The following is a 21,203-nucleotide window of genomic DNA, read 5'->3' as shown; positions in this document are numbered from 1 at the left end:
GCCTGTAATCCCAGCTACTCGGGAAGTTGAGGGAGGATAATTGCTTGAACCTGGAGGCGGAGGTCATAGTGAGCAGAGATCATGCCATTGCACTACAGCCTGGATGACAAGAGTGACACTCCATCTCAAAAAATAAAAAAATAAAATAAAATAAATGGGTATAAATATATGATTGATAGGAGAAATAAGACAGTGTTAGATCAGTAGGGTGACTATAGTTTGCAATAATCTATCGTACTTTTCAAAATAGCTAGAAGACAATAATTCAAAGGGTTCTAGCATAAAGAAAATAAACATATTTAAAGTGATGGATATCCAGCTACACCAACTTGATCTTTACAAATTATATGAATATATTAAAATAGCATGTTCTCCAAAATTATATGCATCTATTATACATCAATAAAAATTAATGAAGAAATAGAAAACCTGAATGGTCCTAAATCAATTAAAGAAATTGAATTCATCATGTAAGACCTTCCCCAAAAGAAAACTTTGTACCCATATAGTTTCACCAGTGAATTTCTATCACATATTTAAGACAAATAATACCAATCCTGGACGGGCATGGTGACTCGTGCCTATAGTCCCAGCATTTTCGGAGGCCAAGTTGGGCAGATTGCTTGAGCTCAGTAGTTCGACACCAGCTGGGCAACATGGCAAAACCCCATCTCCACCAAAAATATAAAAAAATTAGCTGGACGTGGTGGCACGCACCCGTGGTCCCAGCTACTCCAAAGGCTGAGGCAGGAGGATCACTGGAGCCCAGGAGGCAGAGATTGCTGTGAGCCAAGATGGTGCCACTGCACTCCAGCCTGGGTGACAGAGCGAGACCCCGTTTCAGAAAGAAATTACATGTTTTTACAAAAAATTACCAAAAAAGACCAATCCTTCCAGGAAATAAAGGGGATGCATTTCCTGACTCAGTTTATGAGGACAGCATTACCCAGATATCAAAACCAGACAACTACATTGCAAGAAAACTGTAGACCGATATCCCTCGTTAATATAGTTGCAATTTTTTTTTTTTTTTTTTTTTTGAGGTAGGGTCTCACTTTGTCGCAATGGAGTGCAGTGGTGTGATCACAGCTTACTACAGCCTCAGCTCAGTTGATCCTCCCATATCATCCTCCTGAGTAGCTGGGACTACAGGTGCACACCACCACGTTCAGCTAATTTTTCTGTTTTTTGTAGAGACAGGGTTTCACCATGTTGCCTAGGCTGGTCTCAAACTCCTGGGCTCAAGCGATCCAGCTGCCTCAGCCACCCAAAGTGCTAGGATTACAGGCATGAACCACTGCTCCAAATTTATCAACAAAATATTTTAAAATAACATCTTGAAATATATAAAAAGGATAATACATATCATCAAATATCTATAAAAGTAGCCAGCAGCCCTCGGGGCTGCACTGCCTATGGAGTAGCCATTCTTTTATTCCTTTACTTTCTTAATAAACTTGCTTTCACTTTACTGTATGGACTCGCCCCAAATTCTTTTTCGCACAAAGTCCAAGAACCCTTTCTTGGTGTCTGTATTGGGACCCCTTTCCGGTAGCAAGGGGACATGGGAACCTTCTGAGGTGATGAGAGTGTTCTACATCTTGATTATGATGGTAGTTACACTGATGAATATATTTGTTAAAACTCACTGAACAATATACTTTAATTGGTGCTTTTTATTGTATGTAAATTATGCCTCAGAAAATTAATTTTAAAACATTTGGAAGCTGCTGGTCTAGTGGGTGTCAGGAAAATAACCATTCGGGCTACAACATTTTTGTTAAATGATGTCAATGAACAAAAGGAGCAAATATGTGTTGCCCTTATAGTTGGATAAAATTCAAACATAATTTTAAAGGAAGCAGTAATACATTCACATGATAATAAAAAGAAACAGAGGCTGAGTGCGGTGGCTCACGCCTGTAATCTCAGCACTTTGGTAGGCCGAGGCGGACAGATCACCTGAAGTCAAGAGTTTGAGACCAGCCTGACCAACATGGTGAAACCCCTTCTCTACTAAAAATGCAAAAATTAGTTGGGCGTGGTGGTGGGTGCCTGTAGTCCCAGCTAATCGGGAGGCTGAGGCAGGAGAATGGCGTAAACCCAGGAGGCAGAGGTTGCAGTGAGCTGAGATCACGCCAGTAGCACTCCAGCCTGGGCAACAGATTGAGACTTTGTCTCAAAAAAAAAAAAAAAAGAAAGAAAGAAAGAAAGAAAGAAAAACGATACAGAACAGCTTATTAATGAAAATAGATGTTCTCTTGGCTCCTTTCCTAACACAGTCCTGTTCCCTAGAACCATCCACTTTTAATACATACAATTTTGTTTTGCCCCTTTTTTTTTTTTCTTTTTTTGAGACGGAGTCTCGCTGTGTCGCCCAGGCTGGAGTGCAGTGACGAGATCTCAGCTCACTGCAAGCTCCGCCTCCCGGGTTCACGCCATTCTCCTGCCTCAGCCTCCGAGTAGCTGGGACTACAGGCGCCCGCCACCACGCCCGGCTAATTTTTCGTATTTTTAGTAGAGACGGGGTTTCACCGTGTTAGCCAGGATGGTCTCCATCTCCTGACCTCGTGATCCGCCCACCTCGGCCTCCCAAAGTGCTGGGATTACAGGCTTGAGCCACCGCGCCCGGCCTGTTTTGCTCTTTTTCTGAATGAAATAATGTCCTTTGGAGCAACATGGATAGAGCTGGAGACCATTGTCCGAAATGAAATAACTCAGATACAGAAAATCAAATACCATATGTTCTCACTCAAAATGGGAGCTAAACAGTGGGTAGACATGGACATAAGGATAGAAATAATAGACACTGGGACCTCCAAAAGGGGAAGTGGGGGAGGAAGGATTAAAAAAATTACCTGTTGGGTACAATAGAAGCCCACATCTCACCATTATGTAATATAACGGGTAACAAACCTATACATGTACACCCCCGAATCCAAAATTTAAAAATTAAAAAGTTGCCGGGCGTGGTGGCTCAAGCCTGTAATCCCAGCACTTTGGGAGGCCGAGACGGGCGGATCACGAGGTCATGAGATAGAGACCATCCTGGCTAACACGGTGAAACCCCGTCTCTACTAAAAAGTATAAAAAGCTAGCTGGGCGAGGTGGCGGGCGCCTGTAGTCCCAGCTACACGGGAGGCTGAGGCAGGAGAATGGCGTAAACCTGCGAGGCGGAGCTTGCAGTGAGCTGAGATCCGGCGGAGCTTGCAGTGAGCTGAGATCCGGCCACTGCACTCCAGCCTGGGCGACAGAGCAAGACTCCTTCTCAAAAAAAAAAAAAAAAAATTAAAAAGTTGGCTGGATGCAGTGGCTCACACCTGTAATCCTAGCACTTTGGGAGGCCGAGGCAGGTGGATCATGAGGTCAGGAGATCGAGACCATCCTGGCTAACACGGTGAAACCCCGTCTCTACTAAAAATACAAAAAATTAGCGGGACGTGGTGGCGGGCGCCTTTAGTCCCAGCTACTCAGAAGGCTGAGGCAGGAGAATGGCGTGAACCCGGGAGGCGGAGTTTGCTGTGAGCTGAGATCGCACCACTGCACTCCAGCCTGGGTGACAGAGCAAGACTCTGTCTCTAAATAAATAAATAAATAGGCCGGGCGCGGTGGCTCAAGCCTGTAATCCCAGCACTTTGGGAGGCCGAGACGGGCGGATCACGGTCAGGAGATCGAGACCATCCTGGCTAACACGGTGAAACCCCGTCTCTACTAAAAACTACAAAAAACTAGCCGGGCGAGGTGGCGGCGCCTGTAGTCCCAGCTACCCGGGAGGCTGAGGCAGGAGAATGGCGTGAACCCGGGAGGCGGAGCTTGCAGTGAGCTGAGATCTGGCCACTGCACTCCAGCCCGGGCGACAGAGCGAGACTCCATCTCAAAAAAATAAATAAATAAATAAATAAATAAAATAAAAATTAAAAATTAAAAAATTATTTTTTTTTTCTGTCATTCAGGCTCGAGTGCAGTGGCCCAATCTCGTCTTACTGCAACCTCTGTCTCCCAGGTTCAAGCAATTCTCCTCCTCAGTCTCCCACATAACTGGGATTACAGGCACCCACCACCACGTCTGGCTAATATTTGTATTTTTAGTAAGAGACAGTGTTTCACTATGTTGGCCAGGCTTGAACTTCTTACCTCAGGTGATCTGCCTGCCTTGGCCTCCCAAAGTGCTGGGATTACAAGCGTGAGCTACTGCACCTGACCAAAAAAATAAATTTTTGTTCCTCTTTTTCCCAAATGAACCACAGTATAAACCAATCGATGTGGAACAGTTGATCGAAGGCATTTAATTGCAACGTAAGCCAGAGAAACCAGAGGACCAGTAACTTCACGCTCTTGCTGTTGATCTCTCCATATTGCAACCGTAGCCTCTATGATTAGGATGAGACACTTCCACATTCTGGAATTCTCCAATTCCCCAAGTACATTATTGTTTATAACTTGAAAGCCACCTGATGGCTAAACCCTCAGTGTTTTAAATAAGAACTTTGTAATGGTAACAAATTCTAATGAAAACATTCCTTAGGAAGAGCCAAAATGGCAAGTTCCAGGAATGAGGGAATTAAGGGAAAGAAGTTTTTTATTGTATAACTTGTTGGGATGCCATTGAAATAGCAAAATCTCAATGTGGAGAAAAGGAAATTCCTTCTCAGCACTTCCCTCTGAGAAGGTCCACTTAAATGAAAAAAATACATAAATGAAAATGTTACATGTACGTCTAGTAGGTATTCAAACTTGCCTTTAAAATAGAGAACACTGAGCCATGGCGGTAAAGCTGCCTTATACAGTGTCCCACATGGTAGGCTTCATTTGTTTTTTTGTTTGTGTGTTTGTTTGTTTGTTGTGATGGAGTCTTGCTCTGTCACCCACGCTGGAGTGGTGATCTGGGCTCACTGCAACCTCTGCCTGCCAGGTTCAGGTGATTCTCCTGCCTCAACCTCCAGAGTAGCTGGGATTAAAGGTGCTTGCCACCATGCCCAGCTAATTTTTATTTATTTATTTATTTTTTATTTTTATTTATTTATTTTTTTTTTGAGGCAGAGTCTCACTCTGTCGCCGGGGCTGGAGTGCAGTGGCTGGATCTCAGCTCACTGCAAGCTCCGCCTCCCGGGTTTACGCCATTCTCCTGCCTCAGCCTCCTGAGTAGCTGGGACTACAGGCGCCCGCCACTTCGCCCGGCTAGTTTTTTGTATTTTTAGTAGAGACGGGGTTTCACCGTGTTAGCCAGGATGGTCTCGATCTCCTGACCTCGTGATCCGCCCGTCTCGGCCTCCCAAAGTGCTGGGATTACAGGCTTGAGCCACCGCGCCCGGCTAATTTTTATATTTTTAGTAGAGATGGGGTTTCACCATATTGGCCAGGCTGGTCTCAAACTCCTGACCTCAAGTGATCCACCCACCTTACCCTCCCAAAGTGCCGGGATTACAGGTGTGAGCTACTGCACCTGGCAGGCTTCATTTGTTTTGTGCTTTCATTAGCAAACATTTTGGAAGACCTTTTCGAAGCCAGGCACTACACGAGATTGGGGAATCAGAAAAAAACACACACAACCCCTACTCTCAAAGAACGTCGAGTCTAGTGGGCGATATGTACAAAAAATTATAACTGACACAATAGTTATGTTCAAAGTGTACTGGTGCATTGTACACGTCGGGGAAGGCAGAGGAGCCTTGGAGAGGACACAGCACTTGTCCTGGAACTGAGATCTGTGTCAAAAGCTTTCTTCAGAGGAAAGGGTGCACTTTGAGTGAGAGAACTATAAGGATTTCACCACTGAAAGAGGGGAAAAATTATAGGGAATGATAGTGAGAGATAAGGCTAGGAAATAGACAAGGTCCATGTATCTGTTAGTTTTTTGGTCAGAAGCAAAACTGACTGGGTGTATTAGTCCGTTCTCACACTGTTCTCACACTGCTGTAAAGATATACCTGGGCCGGGTGTGGTGGCTCACGCCTGTAATCCCAGCACTTTGGGAAGGCAAGGTGGGCAGATCACCTGAGGTCAGGAGTTTGAGACCGACCTGGCCAACATAGTGAAACCCCATCTTCACTAAAACTACAAAAATTAGCTGGTCATGGTAGTACACGCCTGGAGTCACAGCTCCTTGGGAGGCTGAGGCAGAATAACTGCTTGAATCCAGGAGGTGGAGGTTGCAGTGAGCTGAGATTGCACCACAGCACTCCAGCCTGGGTGAAGGAGCAAGATTCCATCTCAAGAGAAAAAAAAAGACATACCTGAGACTGAGTAATTGGCTGTCTGCAGCCAATTAAATCTCTTTTCTTTATAAATTATCATTATTAAATCATAATGCTTCAAACTAAATGTATTCTCTCTGTAAATGGTACCAACTTCCAAACAGATGCCCAAGTCAGAAACCCGGGAGCCAACCACGACTGTATAGGCTTGTACAGGCTGTACAGACTTCTGTTTCTTGGGAGGCCTCAGGAAACTTACAATCCTGGTAGAAGGCAAAAGAGAAGCAAGCACGTCCTCTGTTGCTGGAGCAGTAGGAAGAGAGCAAAAGGGGAGGTGCTACACACTTTCAAAAAAACAGATCGCGGGAGAACTCTATCACAAGACAGCACTAGGGGGATGGTGCTAAACCATTAGAAACCACCCCGTGATCCAATCACCTCCCACCAGGCCCCTCCTCTAACACTGGGGATCACAATTTAGCTCGATATCTGAGTGGGGACACAGAACCAAACTATATTACTTGGATAATATAAACAAGAAGGGAATTTACTGGAAAAATGAGTGGCTCACAGAACTGACTAGAAGGCTAAAAACCTAGGCTTGGAAATAGGATCGAGGGCTATGGCAGAACTCTAGTTAGCAGGAACAACTCAACTGGCAGAGTGAGTGCCAGTTATGAACGAGGAACTGAGATGATCAGAAATGTAGATTTATATATATATATATTTATATAATCTTTATTATATATATATAATCTACATTTATATATATATATATATATTTGAAACAGAGTTTCACTGTTTTCACCCAGGCTGGAGTGCAGTGATGTGATCTCAGCTCACTGCAACCAGAAATGTAGATAATAGATCGTCCTGGTTTAAACTGGAGGATGGATTGAAAAGGAGCAAGAATAATATGAGGAAGGCTTGTATGAAAACTCTCCCATTGATAAAGGTGGAAGATGTGAATGCTTGAATTTGGGAGGGATACAGTGGTATACAGTTGGTAGGATGGAGAGGAATACACAAATATGGGATTTTAGGAAGCAGAATGAACCAAATGACCAATTGAATATGGATGGTAAAGTGTAGAAAGGAGTCTTGGCTGACTCCCAGGTTTCTGACTTGGGCATCTGTTTGGAAGTTGGTGCCATTTACAGAGAGAATATATTGAGAGAATAGTTTGAAGAACTGTGATTTCATGGTTGAATTTTACATGTTTCTCTTTTAGAATACATTTGGAATTCCTACATGGATGTGTCTACTAGACAGTTAGATATATGTGAATATAGAGGAGAAAGATCGAGCTAAAGAGATTGGGAGATGTAAATGGCCCTTGAAGTGATGAGCATGTACAGTATTTTCCAGGTTTGAGTATAGAGAGTAAGAGAAAAGGAATGAGAAAGATCACACTCTTAAAACAGGGTAAGGCTGGGCGCTGTGGCTCATGCCTGTAATCCCAGCATTTTGGGAGGCCGAGGCAGGCGGATCACCTGAGGTCTGGAGTTCGAGACCCGCCTGACCAACATTGAGAAACTCCGTCTCTACTGAAAATACAAAATTAGCTGGGTGTGGTGGTGCATGCCTGTAATCCCAGCTACATAGGAGGCTGAGGCAGGAGAATCATTTGATCCCGGGAGGCGGAGGTTGTGGTGAGCCGAGATCTCGCTATTGTACTCCAGCCTGGGCAACAAGAGTAAAACTCGTTCTCAAAAAAAAAAAAAAAAGGTAAACAGGAAGAGAAACACACAGAGATCCAGAAGCAGAAGACAAATAGGAAGAAAATCAGAATAGTATTATGTAAACCAGAGACCTCATTTGCAGTTTGATGAACTCTCATTCTGAATTATGTCAACCACAAATTATTAACAGTTTTACTAAGATATAATTTCCTTTCCTTTTTTTTTTTTTTTTTTGAGACAGAGTTTCACTCTTGTTGCCTAGCCTGTAATGCAATGGCGTGATCTCGGATCACCACAACCTCTGCATTCTGGGTTCAAATGATTCTCCTGCCTCAGCCTCCCAAGTGGCTGGGATTACAGGCATGTGCCACCTCGCCTGGCTAATTTTGTATTTTTAGTACAGACAGGGTTTCACCATGTTGGTCAGGCTGGTCTTGAACTCCCGACCTCAGGTGATCTGCCTTCCTCGGCCTCCCAAAGTGCTGGGATTACAGGTATGAGCCACCGTGCACGACTGATATAATTTTTTTTGTTTTGAGACAGTGTTTCACTCTATCACCCAGGATGGAGTGCAGTGGCAAATTCTCAGCTCACTGCAACCTCTGCCCTCTGGGGTTAAGTGAAACTCCCACTTCAGTAGCTGGGACCACAGGCATGTGCACCACCACACCCGGCTATTTTTTTTTTTAATGTATTTTTAGTAGAGACAGAGTCTCGTCATGTTGCCCAGGCTGGTCTCGAACTCCTGGACCCAAGCGAACTGCCCACCTCGGCCTCTTTTTCTTTCAAGTCAAATGATCTTGCTAGACTATGTTTTGGTGTTGGTCATTCTGGATCACCATTTTTCAGATACAGTGTGATTTTTAAAATACACTGTATAGTTTTTGTTTGTTTTTTAGAGACGGGGTTCTTACTATATTGCCAAGGCTAGACTCAAACTCCTGGCCTCAACTGAGCCTCCCAAAGTGCTGGGATTACAGACATGAGACGCCCTCCCTGGCCATCTTACATAATATTCTTAATGCCTTTCAGCTTTTTATGCAACAATACATTAGAGTGTTAATCTGTTTATTTATTTTATATATATTTTTATTTTGAGACACTCTCACTCTGTCACCCAGGCTGGAGTGCAGTGACGTAATCACTGCTCACTGCAGTCTTGACTTCCTGGGCTCAAGCAATCCTCCCACCTGAGCCTCCCAAGTAGCTAGGACTAGAGGCGTGTGCCACCATGCCCAGCTAGTTTTTTTAAAAAAAATTGGGGTTGGGGCCGGGCGCGGTGGCTCAAGCCTGTAATCCCAGCACTTTGGGAGGCCGAGACGGGCAGATCACGAGGTCAGGAGATCGAGACCATCCTGGCTAACACGGTGAAACCCCGTCTCTACTAAAAAATACAAAAAACTAGCTGGGTGAGGTGGCGGGCGCCTGTAGTCCCAGCTACTCGGGAGGCTGAGGCAGGAGAATGGCGTAAACCCGGGAGGCGGAGCTTGCAGTGAGCTGAGATCCGGCCACTGCACTCCAGCCTGGGCGACAGAGCGAGACTCCATCTCAAAAAAAAAAAAAAAAATTGGGGTTGGGCACAGTGTCTCACACCTGTAATCCCAGCACTTTGGGAGGCCGAGGCAGGCGAATCACAAGGTCAGGGGTTCGAGACCAGCCTGGCCAATATGGTGAACCCTCGTCTCTACTAAAAATACAAAAATTAGCCAGGCATTGTGGCATGCACCTGTAGTCCCAGCTACTCAGGAGTCTGAGGCAGAAGAATCGCTTGAACTCGGGAGGCGGAGGTAGCAGTGAGCCGAGATTGTGCCACTGCATTACAGCCTGGGCGATATAGCAAGACTCCATCTTAAAAAAAAAAAAAGTAGTTTTTTTTGGGCTGGGCACGGTGGCTCATGCCTGTAATCCCAGCACTTTGGGAGGCCAAGGAGTGCAGATCACCTGAGGTCAGGAGTTTGAGACCAGCCAGGCCAACATGGTGAAACCCCACCTCTACTAAAAATATAAAAATTAGCCGGGCATGGTGGCACGTGCCTATAATCCCAGCTACTCGGGAGGCGAGGCAGGAGAATCACATGAACCTGAAGGCAGAGGTTGCAGTGAGCTGAGATTACGCCACTGCACTCCAGCCTGGGTGAGAGTTAGACTTTGTCTCAAAAAATTTTTTTTTTTTTTTTTTTTTTTTGTGGAGACAGTGTCCCACTATGTTGTCCAGGCAGTCTAGAACTCCTTGCTTCAATCAGTATTCCTGCCTTGGCCTCCCAAAGTGTTGGGATTACAGGTGTGAGCCACCACATCAGGCTAGGCTCAATTAATTTTTTAACTTCACAGAGCTTCCTGTTTTGTTGTTTTTATGTAGTGTTAAAATCACAGTGGTTTGCTTTCTGAGATTTCCTGGCTTTTCCTTCTTCCCTTACTTTTCTCTCCCTTTCCTTTTCTGTTTTCCCTATCCTGCTCAGTTTTTATTCCATTTCTAGAAGTTTCTCCTCAGTGTGTGATCTTGTCCTGGAAGGGATCCGCGGTTGGTTTTTATACAGAGTTTATAGGATCTAGACTGTTCAAGCCTGGGTATACCTTCAGACTTTGGGACCTTTATATGCAATTGCTATTGGAGTGAACAAACCCCTTTTTGTTTCAGCTGTTGTTCTCAAGTTGACCCTTAGCACTCTCTAGTGAATACCAATTTTCTTCTTAGGTCTGTCAGATACCCATCGCTTCCCTCTGCTGTTTTTCCCACATGGATGTCACTATCTGTTGGGCTGTACCTCTTTGCAATTGCAGGTTTATGGGTTACTTCGTCACCTAGTATGTTGTAAATATTGTTCATGGGTTTGGAGTTTTGCCTTCTAATTATTCTGTTTTTATGTGGGGATTTGAGAAGATCTAAAATGTACGCCACCATTACCACCCTGCCATCTTCCCAGAATCTTGGTATATACTTTTCTTGTTACTAAAAGGCCTAATACTGTGGCGTCCATCTTGGGTGCACTCTCTCTGTCAGATCACTTGCTCTGGTTACCATGTTGGGAGAATACTCTTGGCAGGATTCAGCCCGACAAAGAACCAAGGACTCCAGTCAACAGTCTATGAAGGACTATGTCTTCATCTCCAACAACCAAACAGTGGTCGTTCCTCTCCAGCAGATCCTCCCCAGTCAAGCCTTCAGGTGACTATAGTCCAACCTATAGCTTGACCACAAACTCATAAGAGACCCTGAACCAGAACCACCCAGCTCAACTGATCCTGGATTCCTGACTCCCCAGAAATTGGGAGATAATAAGTATTTGCTGCTTTAAGCTGCTAAATTTTGGGTAATTTGTTACCAGTGATAGATAACCAATACACCTATGAACAGATGATCCCACTTTGTGGTCCTGGATGTCTTGCTGCCTTTGATCTTTGATGGTGTTTTTCTAACTTTTTTTTTTTTTTTGAGACGGAGTCTCGCTCTGTTGCCCAGGCTGGAGTGCAGTGGCGAGATCTCAGCTCACTGCAAGCTCTGCCTCCCGGGTTCACACCATTCTCCTGCCTCAGCCTCCCGAGTAGCTGGGACTACAGGTGCCCGCACCACGCCCGGCTAAATTTTTTGTATTTTTAGTAGAGATGGGGTTTCACCATGTTAGCCAGGATGGTCTCAATCTCCTGACCTCGTGATCCGCCCACCTCAGCCTCCCAAAGTGCTGGGATTACAGGCATGAGCCACCATGCCCAGCTAACTTTTTTTTGAACATTTAAAATACATAGTAAAGTCAAAAGATTGCACAGTGAGCACCCACATACCCACTACCTGGATTCTGCCACTCATATCTTTCTGTGGCTTTTTTTTTTTCTTCTTCTTTTTGAGATGGAGTCTCACTCTGTCGCCCAGGCTGGAGTGCAATGGGGAGGTCTCGGTTCACTGCAAGCTCTGCCTCCCGGGTTCAAGTGATTCTCCTGCCTCAGCCTCCCGAGTAGCTGGGATTACAGGCGCCCGCCACCACGCCTGGTTAATCTTTGTATTTTTAGTAAAGACAGAGTTTTACCATGTTGGCCAGGCTGGTCTCGAACTCCTGACCTCGTGATCTGCCTGCCTCAGCCTCCCAAAGTGCTGGGATTACAGGCGTGAGCCTCTGCACCCGGCCGGCTTTTCCATCTCTTGATCCTCCCGTGTGCCATGGAGAATAAATCCATTCCCTCTCCCAAGTGATAGTCCTTTGAGCACTTGGAGATGAGTGTCATGACTTCTCCAAATCTCCTTTTCTTCCCAAACCTTTCATTTCTTGCCCTTGCCCTGTTCTCCTGCTGCTGTTGGTTTTTAGCTGGATTTGGCTAAAGGAAAGCACTGGTGGAATCTAGGAGGGAAGAGGGAGGATGCCAGGATATTGTACCTGCCTCATTTTGCCCTGGGTAGTATTTCCAGCATTGGCTACCTCTCTTCTATGGCAGCATTATCAGCCTGACAGGCCTGCCACGGTTTCAGCTTCTACAAGGTCATTCTGGCTTCTAGGCCTTAGTAATACCACTTCCTTGCTTTGCTCCTTCAGCTAAGGTATAGTAGTGTCTTCCTGCTGTTGATAATCTCTAGACTGCCTCACCTTCTCATCTCCTCCATCAGCCATGCAATTTATTTCCTGTACTAAATTTCCTCTGTTTCCAATACTTTGAATGCTTCCTGTTTTCCTGGTTAGAGTCTGACAAATACAGGAATATACCACATAAATTTTGAGGAAGATCCATGTCATAAGAGGACACCTGTAGTGCTTACCGCAATCATCTGTGATTTCTCCCAGAGACAGGAAATCATGTGGCGTGAATTTATGTTGTCTTATCTGTGCCCTGCTGTCCACATAATGCCTGGAGGAATGAGAAAAGTCCTCTTTTCAGAGGTGCATTGTAATTAGAAGTAAAAAAACTTACAATAATATTTTGGAACATGGTATAGTAATGAGTTTTAAGTGTAGGAAAGGAAGTGGTGTTGGGAGTGATATATTTGAAATGAGATTAGAAGAAACTTGACAACCAAGAAAGAATGTCAAAGGATTCGATTCTGGTCAGGCAGACGAATGAAAAGTTGACTGTACATTGAAAATCTCCCTTTGGTAAGAAAAAATTAGGGCTAGTGATGATGAAATGCAAATACCAGTAACACTGTATGACTTGTTGCTAATGTTTAAAAAACAACAGGGAAATAAAAGTAACATCCATCAGTTGTGTTTCTCATTGTATGACATAGATTAAATATTGTATTTATTGTTATTTTTGTAAATATCAACGATGTGTCGTTGTGATAGTCCTACACCCCCCTGCCCGCCCTGATTTATGTTGTAGGTGCTGAACAAATAATAGGAATTCAGGAAGAATGAGGAAAGAATACATGAATTTCAGAAAATGTTTCTGGAAATCACCACAGTGTAATTCTAATTTCAACATTAAATAAAATAAAGAAATAAATATTTAAAAAGAAAAAATGTGTACGCCTCTAAAGGATAAAGGAATTCTGACTAATCAACAGCAGTGATGAATTATAAATAGTTGACCTTGTCAGATTGGTATGAGTGGTTTTCTGGGGGATTTTTGGATTAAGAATTCCAGGAATGAGAGAAGAAGAGAAGTGTTAGATATTCAAAATTGGGCTATCAGTAAAGCATTTTGATCTAGCATCTTGTGAAATCTCAATTACGAAACTAATTTGTAGTGATTTCCAGGTGAGAGTGGTAACTGGAAACTTTCAAGGAAGACTTAGAGGAACAAGAGAGGAATGCCAGGAAAAATTTAAAACTTTTTTATTGTGAAATATACTTAGAAGTTAACTAAATGAAAATGTACTGTTTACGGAAAAATCCAAAGTGAACATCCAGTTCAAGAAATAAAACATTACGCGGCCAGGCAGGGTGGCTCATGCCTGTAATCCCAGCACTTTGGGAGGCCAAGATGGGTGGATCCTGAGGTCAGGAGTTCGAGACCAGCCTGGAGAACATGATGAAACCTGTCTCTGCTAAAAATACAAAAATTAGCCAGCCATTGTGGCACATGCCTGTAATCCGAGGTACTCAGGAGGCTGAAGCAGGAGAATCACTAGAACCCAGGAGGCAGAGGTTGCAGTGAGCTGATTTCACGCCACTGCACTCCAACCTGAGTTACATATTGAGACTCTGTCTCAAAAAAAAAGGAAAGGAGGCGCATTTTACCACCACTTACCACCACTATTGATGTTCCCTTTGTTTAATTATTGCAAACAGTGTTGCTATGAGGTTTCTTATAGATGTATCCTGGTGTAAACATGCATGAATTTCTCCAGGAGTGGATTTGTTACATATGTGTATATTTAACTTTGCTGCCTTCTGCCAAACTGTTTACTGATTTACACACCCAACAGCAGTGTATGAGAGTTCCTAATATGCCACATTCTCACTAACATTAGGCATACTGTTTTTTGTTTTATTGTATTTTATTTTATTTTTCAAGATGGAGTCTCGCTCTGTCACCCAGGCTGGAGTGCAGTGGTGCGATCTCGGCTTGCTGTAACCTCTTTCTCCCGGGTTCAAGCGATTCTCCTGCCTCACCCTCCTGAGTAGCTGGGATTACAGGCTTGCACCACCACACCCGGCTAATTTTTGTATTTTTAGTAGAGACAGGGTTTCACCATATTGGCCAGGCTAGTCTCGAACTCCTGACCTCAGGTGATCCACCCACCTTGGCCTCTGAAAGTGCTGTGATTACAGGCACGAGGCACCACACCCAGTCAGAAGAGAGAAATAATGTAATTCATATGGGTCAAAATCATTTTTAAGGATACAGTCTAAGAAGAAATAAATTAATAATAAGGAAAATAAACAGAACAGCAAATACAATTACTTTGTAAACAAAATTAAATATTGTAAAATAATTTTTTTTTTTGAGATGGAGTCTCAGCCTCCCAAAGTGCTGGGATTACAGGCATGAATTTTAGGCCCAGCCTAAAATTTAAATTTAAATTTAAAAAATTAGCCAGGCGTGGTGGCACCTGTAGTCCCACCTCCTGGGGAGGCTGAGGTGGGAGGACTGCTTGAGCTGGGGGGATGGAGGCTGTAATGAGCTATAATGGCATCCCTACATTCCAGCTTGGGCAATAGAGCAAGATCCTGTCTCAAAAAAAACACAAAAATTATTTTCTGGCCCGACACAATGGCTTATGCCTGTAATCCTAGCACTTTGGGAGACTGAGGTGAGAGGATCGCTTGAGCCCAGGAATTGGAGGCTGCTGTGAGCCATGATCGTGCCACTGCACTCCAGCCTGGGCAACAGACCAAGACCTTGTATCAGAAAGAAAAATTCTTTTCTTTTTCTTTCTTTTTTCTTTTCTTTTCTTTTTTTTTCTTTTTTCTTTTTTCTTTTTTTTTTGAAACAGAGTGTCACTCTGTTGCACAGGCTGGAGTGCAGTGGCACGATCTCAGGTCACTGCAACCTCCGCCTCCAGGGTTCAAACAATTCTCCTGCCTCAGCCTCCCGAGTAGCTGGGACTACAGGTGCACAGCACCATGCCTGGCTAATTTTTGTATTTTTAGTAGAGACGGAGTTTCACCATATTGATCAGACTGGCCTCGAACTCCTGTCTTCAAGCTATCCACCTGCCTCAGCCTCCCAAAGACCTGAGATTACAGGCATGAGCCACCACACCCTGCCAGAAAAATTATTTTCTTACTCCACCATTCCAAGGATATTTCCTTTGTTATGTTTTTTGGTTTTGCCATTTATATTTACATTTCTAATTTACCTGGGATTGATTTTTTAATAAACTGTGAGGTAGGGATCCAATTTAACATGTTTCTGTAGATGGACACCTAATTGTGTGGCATCACTTATTGAAAAACTGCAGTGGTCCCGCCATAAATTATCCAGTGTCAATGCATGATGGGTCTTTGCTGGGTTCTCTACTCTGTACTATTGGTTATTTATTTATTTTATGTTGGTAACACACTGTCTTAATTATTATAGCTATTTTATTTTTATTTATTTATTTATTTTTTGAGGCAGAGTCTCACCCTGTCACCCAGACTGGAGTGCAGTGGTGCCATCTTGGCTCATTGCAACCTCTGCCTCTTGGGGTCAAGCAATTCTTCTGCCTCAGCCTCCTGAATGGCTGGGATTACAGACCCGTGCCACCACGCCTGGCTAATTTGCGTACTTTTAGTAAAGACGGGGTTTCACCACGTTGGACAGGCTAGTCTCAAACTCCTGACCTCAAGTGATCCACCTGCATCGGCCTCCCAAATTGCTGGGATTACAGGCATGAGCCACCATGCCCAGCCTCTAATGTTACTATCTTAGAAACCATGATACATCTGTAAAAACTAAGACATAGATATTGGTAAAATAAGATTAAACTGCAGGCTATATTTGGATTCTCCAATTTTTCCACTAACGACCTTTTTTGGCTCCAAAATTGAGTCCAAAGTAATACATTGTTAGCTACTCTTAATAGCATATTTTTTATAAAACTTCATTTTTGGCCAGGCATGGTGTCTCACACCTATGTAATCCCAGCACTTTGGGAGGCCGTGGTGGGTAGATCACCTGAGGTTAGGAGTTTGAGTCCAGCCTGGCCGATACGGCATAACTCTGTCTCTACTAAAAATATAAAAAACTACCGGGGTGTGGTGGCACGTGCCTGTAATCCCAGCTACTCGGGAGGCTGAGGCAGGAGAATCGCTTGAACCCGGGAGGTGGAGGTTGCAGTGAGCCGAGATCGCACCACTGAACTCCAGCCTGGGTGACAGAGAGAGACTCCATCTCAAAAAACAAAAACAAAACAAAACAAAATCCATAGAACTTTCTAGTAATTCTAATTACTCTGTAGATTCATTAGTATTTTCTACATATACAATAATATTGGCTGAGGATGGTATTTCCTGCCTGTAATCTCAGTACTGTGGGAGGCCAGGGCAGGAGGATAACTTGCTCCCGAGAGTTTGAGACCAGCCTAGGCAACATGCCAAGACTCTGCATCTAAAAACATATAAAAAAATTAGCCAGTCATGGTGGCACACTCCTGTAGTCCCAGCTACTCAAGGAACTAAAGTGGGAGGATCACTTGAGCCCAGGAAGTTGAGGCAGCAGTGAGCTGTTACTGTGCCAGTGCACTCAGCCTGGGATACAGAATGAGACCCTCTCTTACAAAAATATTTTTTTCCTCGGGAGGCTGACACAGGAGAATTGCTTGAATCCAGGATGTGGAGACTGCTGTAAGCCAAGATCATGCCACTGAACTCCAGCCTGGGTGACAGAGTGAGACTCTGTCTCAAAAACTATATATACTTTTGGCTGGGCGCAGTGGCTCAAGCCTGTAATCCTGGCACTTTGGGAGGCCGAGACTGGCGGATCAAGAGGTCGGGAGATCGAGACCATCCTGGCTAACATGGTGAAACCCCGTCTCTACTAAAAAATACAAAAAACTAGCCAGGCGTGGTGGCGGGCGCCTGTAGTCCCGGCTACTCAGGAGGCTGAGGCAGGAGAATGGCGTAAACCCGGGAGGCGGAGCTTGCCGTGAGCTAAGATCCGGCCACTGCACTCCAGCCTGGGCGACAGAGCGAGACTCCGTCTCAAAAAAAAAGAAAAAAAAAAAAAAAACTATATATATATATATGTTTCAATTTTTTAAAATTAAATTTTAAAGCATTATTAGGCATATTCTTTTCCAAAATATAATAATCTGGTAAAAATGAATATACTGTGTAAAGGATATATCAGATTTACCATGTTGGGAGCCAGAGCAGGTAATATCTGAAATTAACCAGTACTCAGAGTCTGTCTTCTTTGTATATATTTACTGCTCCTAGTTTTTATCAGTTCTTTCTCATAAATTATTTCTCTTTTCCAAATGTACTTTTTTCTTGTCTTATTTCAAGCATTGATCTCCCTTTTTTTTTTTTTTGAGACGGAGTCTCGCTCTGTTGCCCAGGCTGGAGTGCAGTGGCCGGATCTCAGCTCACTGCAAGCTCCGCCTCCCCGGGTTTACGCCATTCTCCTGCCTCAGCCTCCCGAGTAGCTGGGACTACAGGCGCCCGCCACCTCGCCCAGCTAGTTTTTGTATTTTTAGTAGAGACGGGGTTTCACCGTGTTAGCCAGGATGGTCTCGATCTCCTGACCTCGTGATCCGCCCATCTCGGCCTCCCAAAGTGCTGGGATTACAGGCTTGAGCCACCGCGCCCGGCCAATTAGACAGTTTTTATATTCAAGGCCCTTATAATCTGAAAAACAAGATATGTAAAAATCAGTATTCTAATGGAGTAGCTCTTGCATTCACATGCTGGGAGCTCCTAGTAAGGACCTTAGAATGGGGGAGACAGGCGGGGTGTGGTGGCTCATGCCTGTAATCCCAGCACTTTGAGAGGCCAAGGCAGGAGGATCATGAGATCAAGAGATCGAGATCATCTTGGCCAACGTGGTGAAATGCCGTATCTACTAAAAATACAAAAATTAGCTGGGCGTGGTGGTGCGTGCCTGTAGTCCCAGCTACTCGGGAGGCTGAGGCAGGAGAATCACTTGAACTGGGGAGGCAGAGGTTGCAGTGAGCCAGGATTGCACCACTGCACTCCAGCCTGGCGACAAAAAAAAAAAAAAAAAAAAAAAAAAGAATGGGGAAGTCTAGGATAAATCAGGGGGTCTGAGAGAAAGCCTTATAATGGGGTCCAAAGAACATAATTTTGGGGTCAGTCTTTGAGGGCCCCAAAGAGAGGGGTCAGGATATGGGTGCAGAATTTCTCGTCAGCAAAGATGCTGGCCACAAACTAGAACAAGAGGGGTCGTGTGAGTCAGTGTAAGCAGTACTGCAGAAAGAGTCAGTTAGAAACTGTGTAAGGGGTCAGAGCTTCTGCTGAAAAGACTCCAGGGCCAGTCTGCTGCCCTGAAAGGAAACTGAAATGACAGCCAGGGACCCAAGCTGGAGGTCTGTTGTTTAGACTGACTGTGTACATTGGAGCATTGGAGAGGCAAACAGGAAGACTTGAGTCAGTGTTTTTTTTTTTTGAGATGGAGTTTCGCTCTTGTTGCCCAGGCTGGAGTACAGTGGCGCAATCTCGCAATCTCGGCTCACTGCAACTTCTGCCTCCCACGTTCAAGTGATTCTCCTGCCTCAGCCTCCCCAGTAGCTGGGACAACAGACGCACACCACCATGGCTGGCTAATTTTCGTATTTTTAGTAGAGAAGGGGTTTCACCGTATTTGTCAGGCTGGTCTCAAACTCTTGACCTCAGGTGATCCACCCACCTCGGCCTCCAAAACTGCTGGGATTACTGGTGTGAGCCACCACGCCCAGCCCCGGTCATTTTCTCACTGTTATAATTTTTGGAAAGGCAGTTTCAAGATCTGTGTTTCAGGATCTCTACACCAATACTAGACAGCTTTAACTCATTTAGCTATCTAGTAAGTTTTGAAATTAGATAGACTGACTCCCCTCCCTTTATTCTGCATCTTCAAAATTGTTTTAGCTATTCTAGTTCTATTACCAAAATGGTTCCCAATCCAGACCCCAAGAGACAGTTCTTGGACCTCTCACAAGAAAGAATTTGGAGTAAGGCAACAGAGAAAAGCAAAAATAAATTTATTAGAAAGTGTGAGGCTGGGAGCACTGGTGCACACCTGTAATCCCAGCATTTTGGGAGGCTGAGGCAAGCAGATAACTTGAGGTCAGGAGTTCAAGAACAACCTGGCCAACTTGGCAAAACCTCATCTCTACTAAAAATACAAAAATTAGCTGAGTGTGGTGGTGCGTGCTTGTAATCCCAGCTACTTGGGAGGCTGAGGCAGGAGAATCACTTGAATGCGGGAGGTGGAGGTTTCAGTGAACCAAGATTGTGCCACAGCATAAGAGATACCATCTCAAAAAAAAAAAAAAAAAAAAGTATGGGAGGGACTGAGGGATAAAAGACTACAAATTGGGTTTAGTATATACTGCTCGGGTGATGGGTGCACCAAAATATCACAAATCACCACTAAAGAACTTACTCATGTAACCAAATACCACCCATTCCCCCAAAATCTGTGGAAATAAAAATTAAAAAAAAAAAAAAGGGGAAAAAATGTTAGCGCAAGAGAATTAAAGCTCATCTTTCTTAGCACAAAATCAATTTGTAAAGTCTTTTTTATTTTTTCGAAATGGAGTTTTGCTCTTGTTGCCCAGGCTGGAGTGCAATGGCACAAACTTGCCTCACTGCAACCTCTGCCTTCTGGGTTCAAGAAATTCTCCTGCCTCAGCCTCCTAATAGCTGGGATTACAGACACCCGCCACCATGCCCCATTTATTTTTGTATTTTTAGTAGAAACAGGGTTTCACCATGTGGGCTGAGCTGGTCTCAAACTCGTGACCTTAGGTGATCCACCGCCTTGGCCTCCCAAAGAATTGGGATTACAAGCGTGAGCCACTGTGCCCTTCCAATTTGTAATATCTTACATGTGAAAATAAAAAATCAGGCCGGGCGCAGTGGCTGAAGCCTGTAATCCCAGCACTTTGGGAGGCCGAGACGGGCGGATCACAAGGTCAGGAGATCGAGACCATCCTGGCTAATACGGTGAAACCCCGTCTCTACTAAAGAATACAAAAAACTAGCCGGGCGACGAGGCGGGCACCTGTAGTCCCAGCTACTTGGGAGGCGGAGGCAGGAGAATGGCGTGAACCCGGGAGGCGGAGCTTGCAGTGAGCTGAGATCCGGCCACCGCACTCCAGCCTGGGTGACAGAGCCAGACTCCGTCTCAAAAAAAAAATAAAAATAAAAATAAAAAAAAATAAAAAAAAAATCTCATGTACCCTATAAATATATACACCTACTATGTACCAACAAAAATTAAAAATTAAAATATTACAAAGTGGAAAACAAAAGAAAGTGAAGAAACAGAGTGGCTACTCCATAGGCAGTGCAATGTACGGGCTCCTCAACTGAGTATACTTATAGTTATTTCTGGATTATATGCTAAACAAGGTGTGGATTATTCATGAGTTTTCTGGGAAACAGGTGGAGATTTCCCAGAAATCACAACTGGGAGTTCCTCCCCTTTTTAGACCATATAGGGTAATTTCTGGGTGTTTCCATGGCATTTGTAAACTGTCATGGTGCTGGTGGGAGTGTTTTTTAGTAAGCTAATGTGTTACGATTAGTATTTAATGAGCAGTGAGGACAACCAAAGGTCACTTTCTTTTTTTTTTTGAGACGGAGTTTTGCTCTTGTTTCCCAGGCTGGAGTGCAATTGTGCGATCTCAGTTCACTGCAACTTCCACCTCTCAGGTTCAAGCGATTCTCCTGCCTCAGTCTCCCATGTATCTGGGATTACAGGTGACCGCCACCAAGCCTGGTTAATTTTTGTACTTTTAGTAGAG

This window comes from Rhinopithecus roxellana, chromosome 17 (genome assembly GCF_007565055.1).
Source record: "Rhinopithecus roxellana isolate Shanxi Qingling chromosome 17, ASM756505v1, whole genome shotgun sequence".
NCBI classification, from domain to species: domain Eukaryota; kingdom Metazoa; phylum Chordata; class Mammalia; order Primates; family Cercopithecidae; genus Rhinopithecus; species Rhinopithecus roxellana.
The sequence above is the reverse complement of the archived record's forward strand: the minus strand, read 5'-3'. Positions refer to the sequence as shown.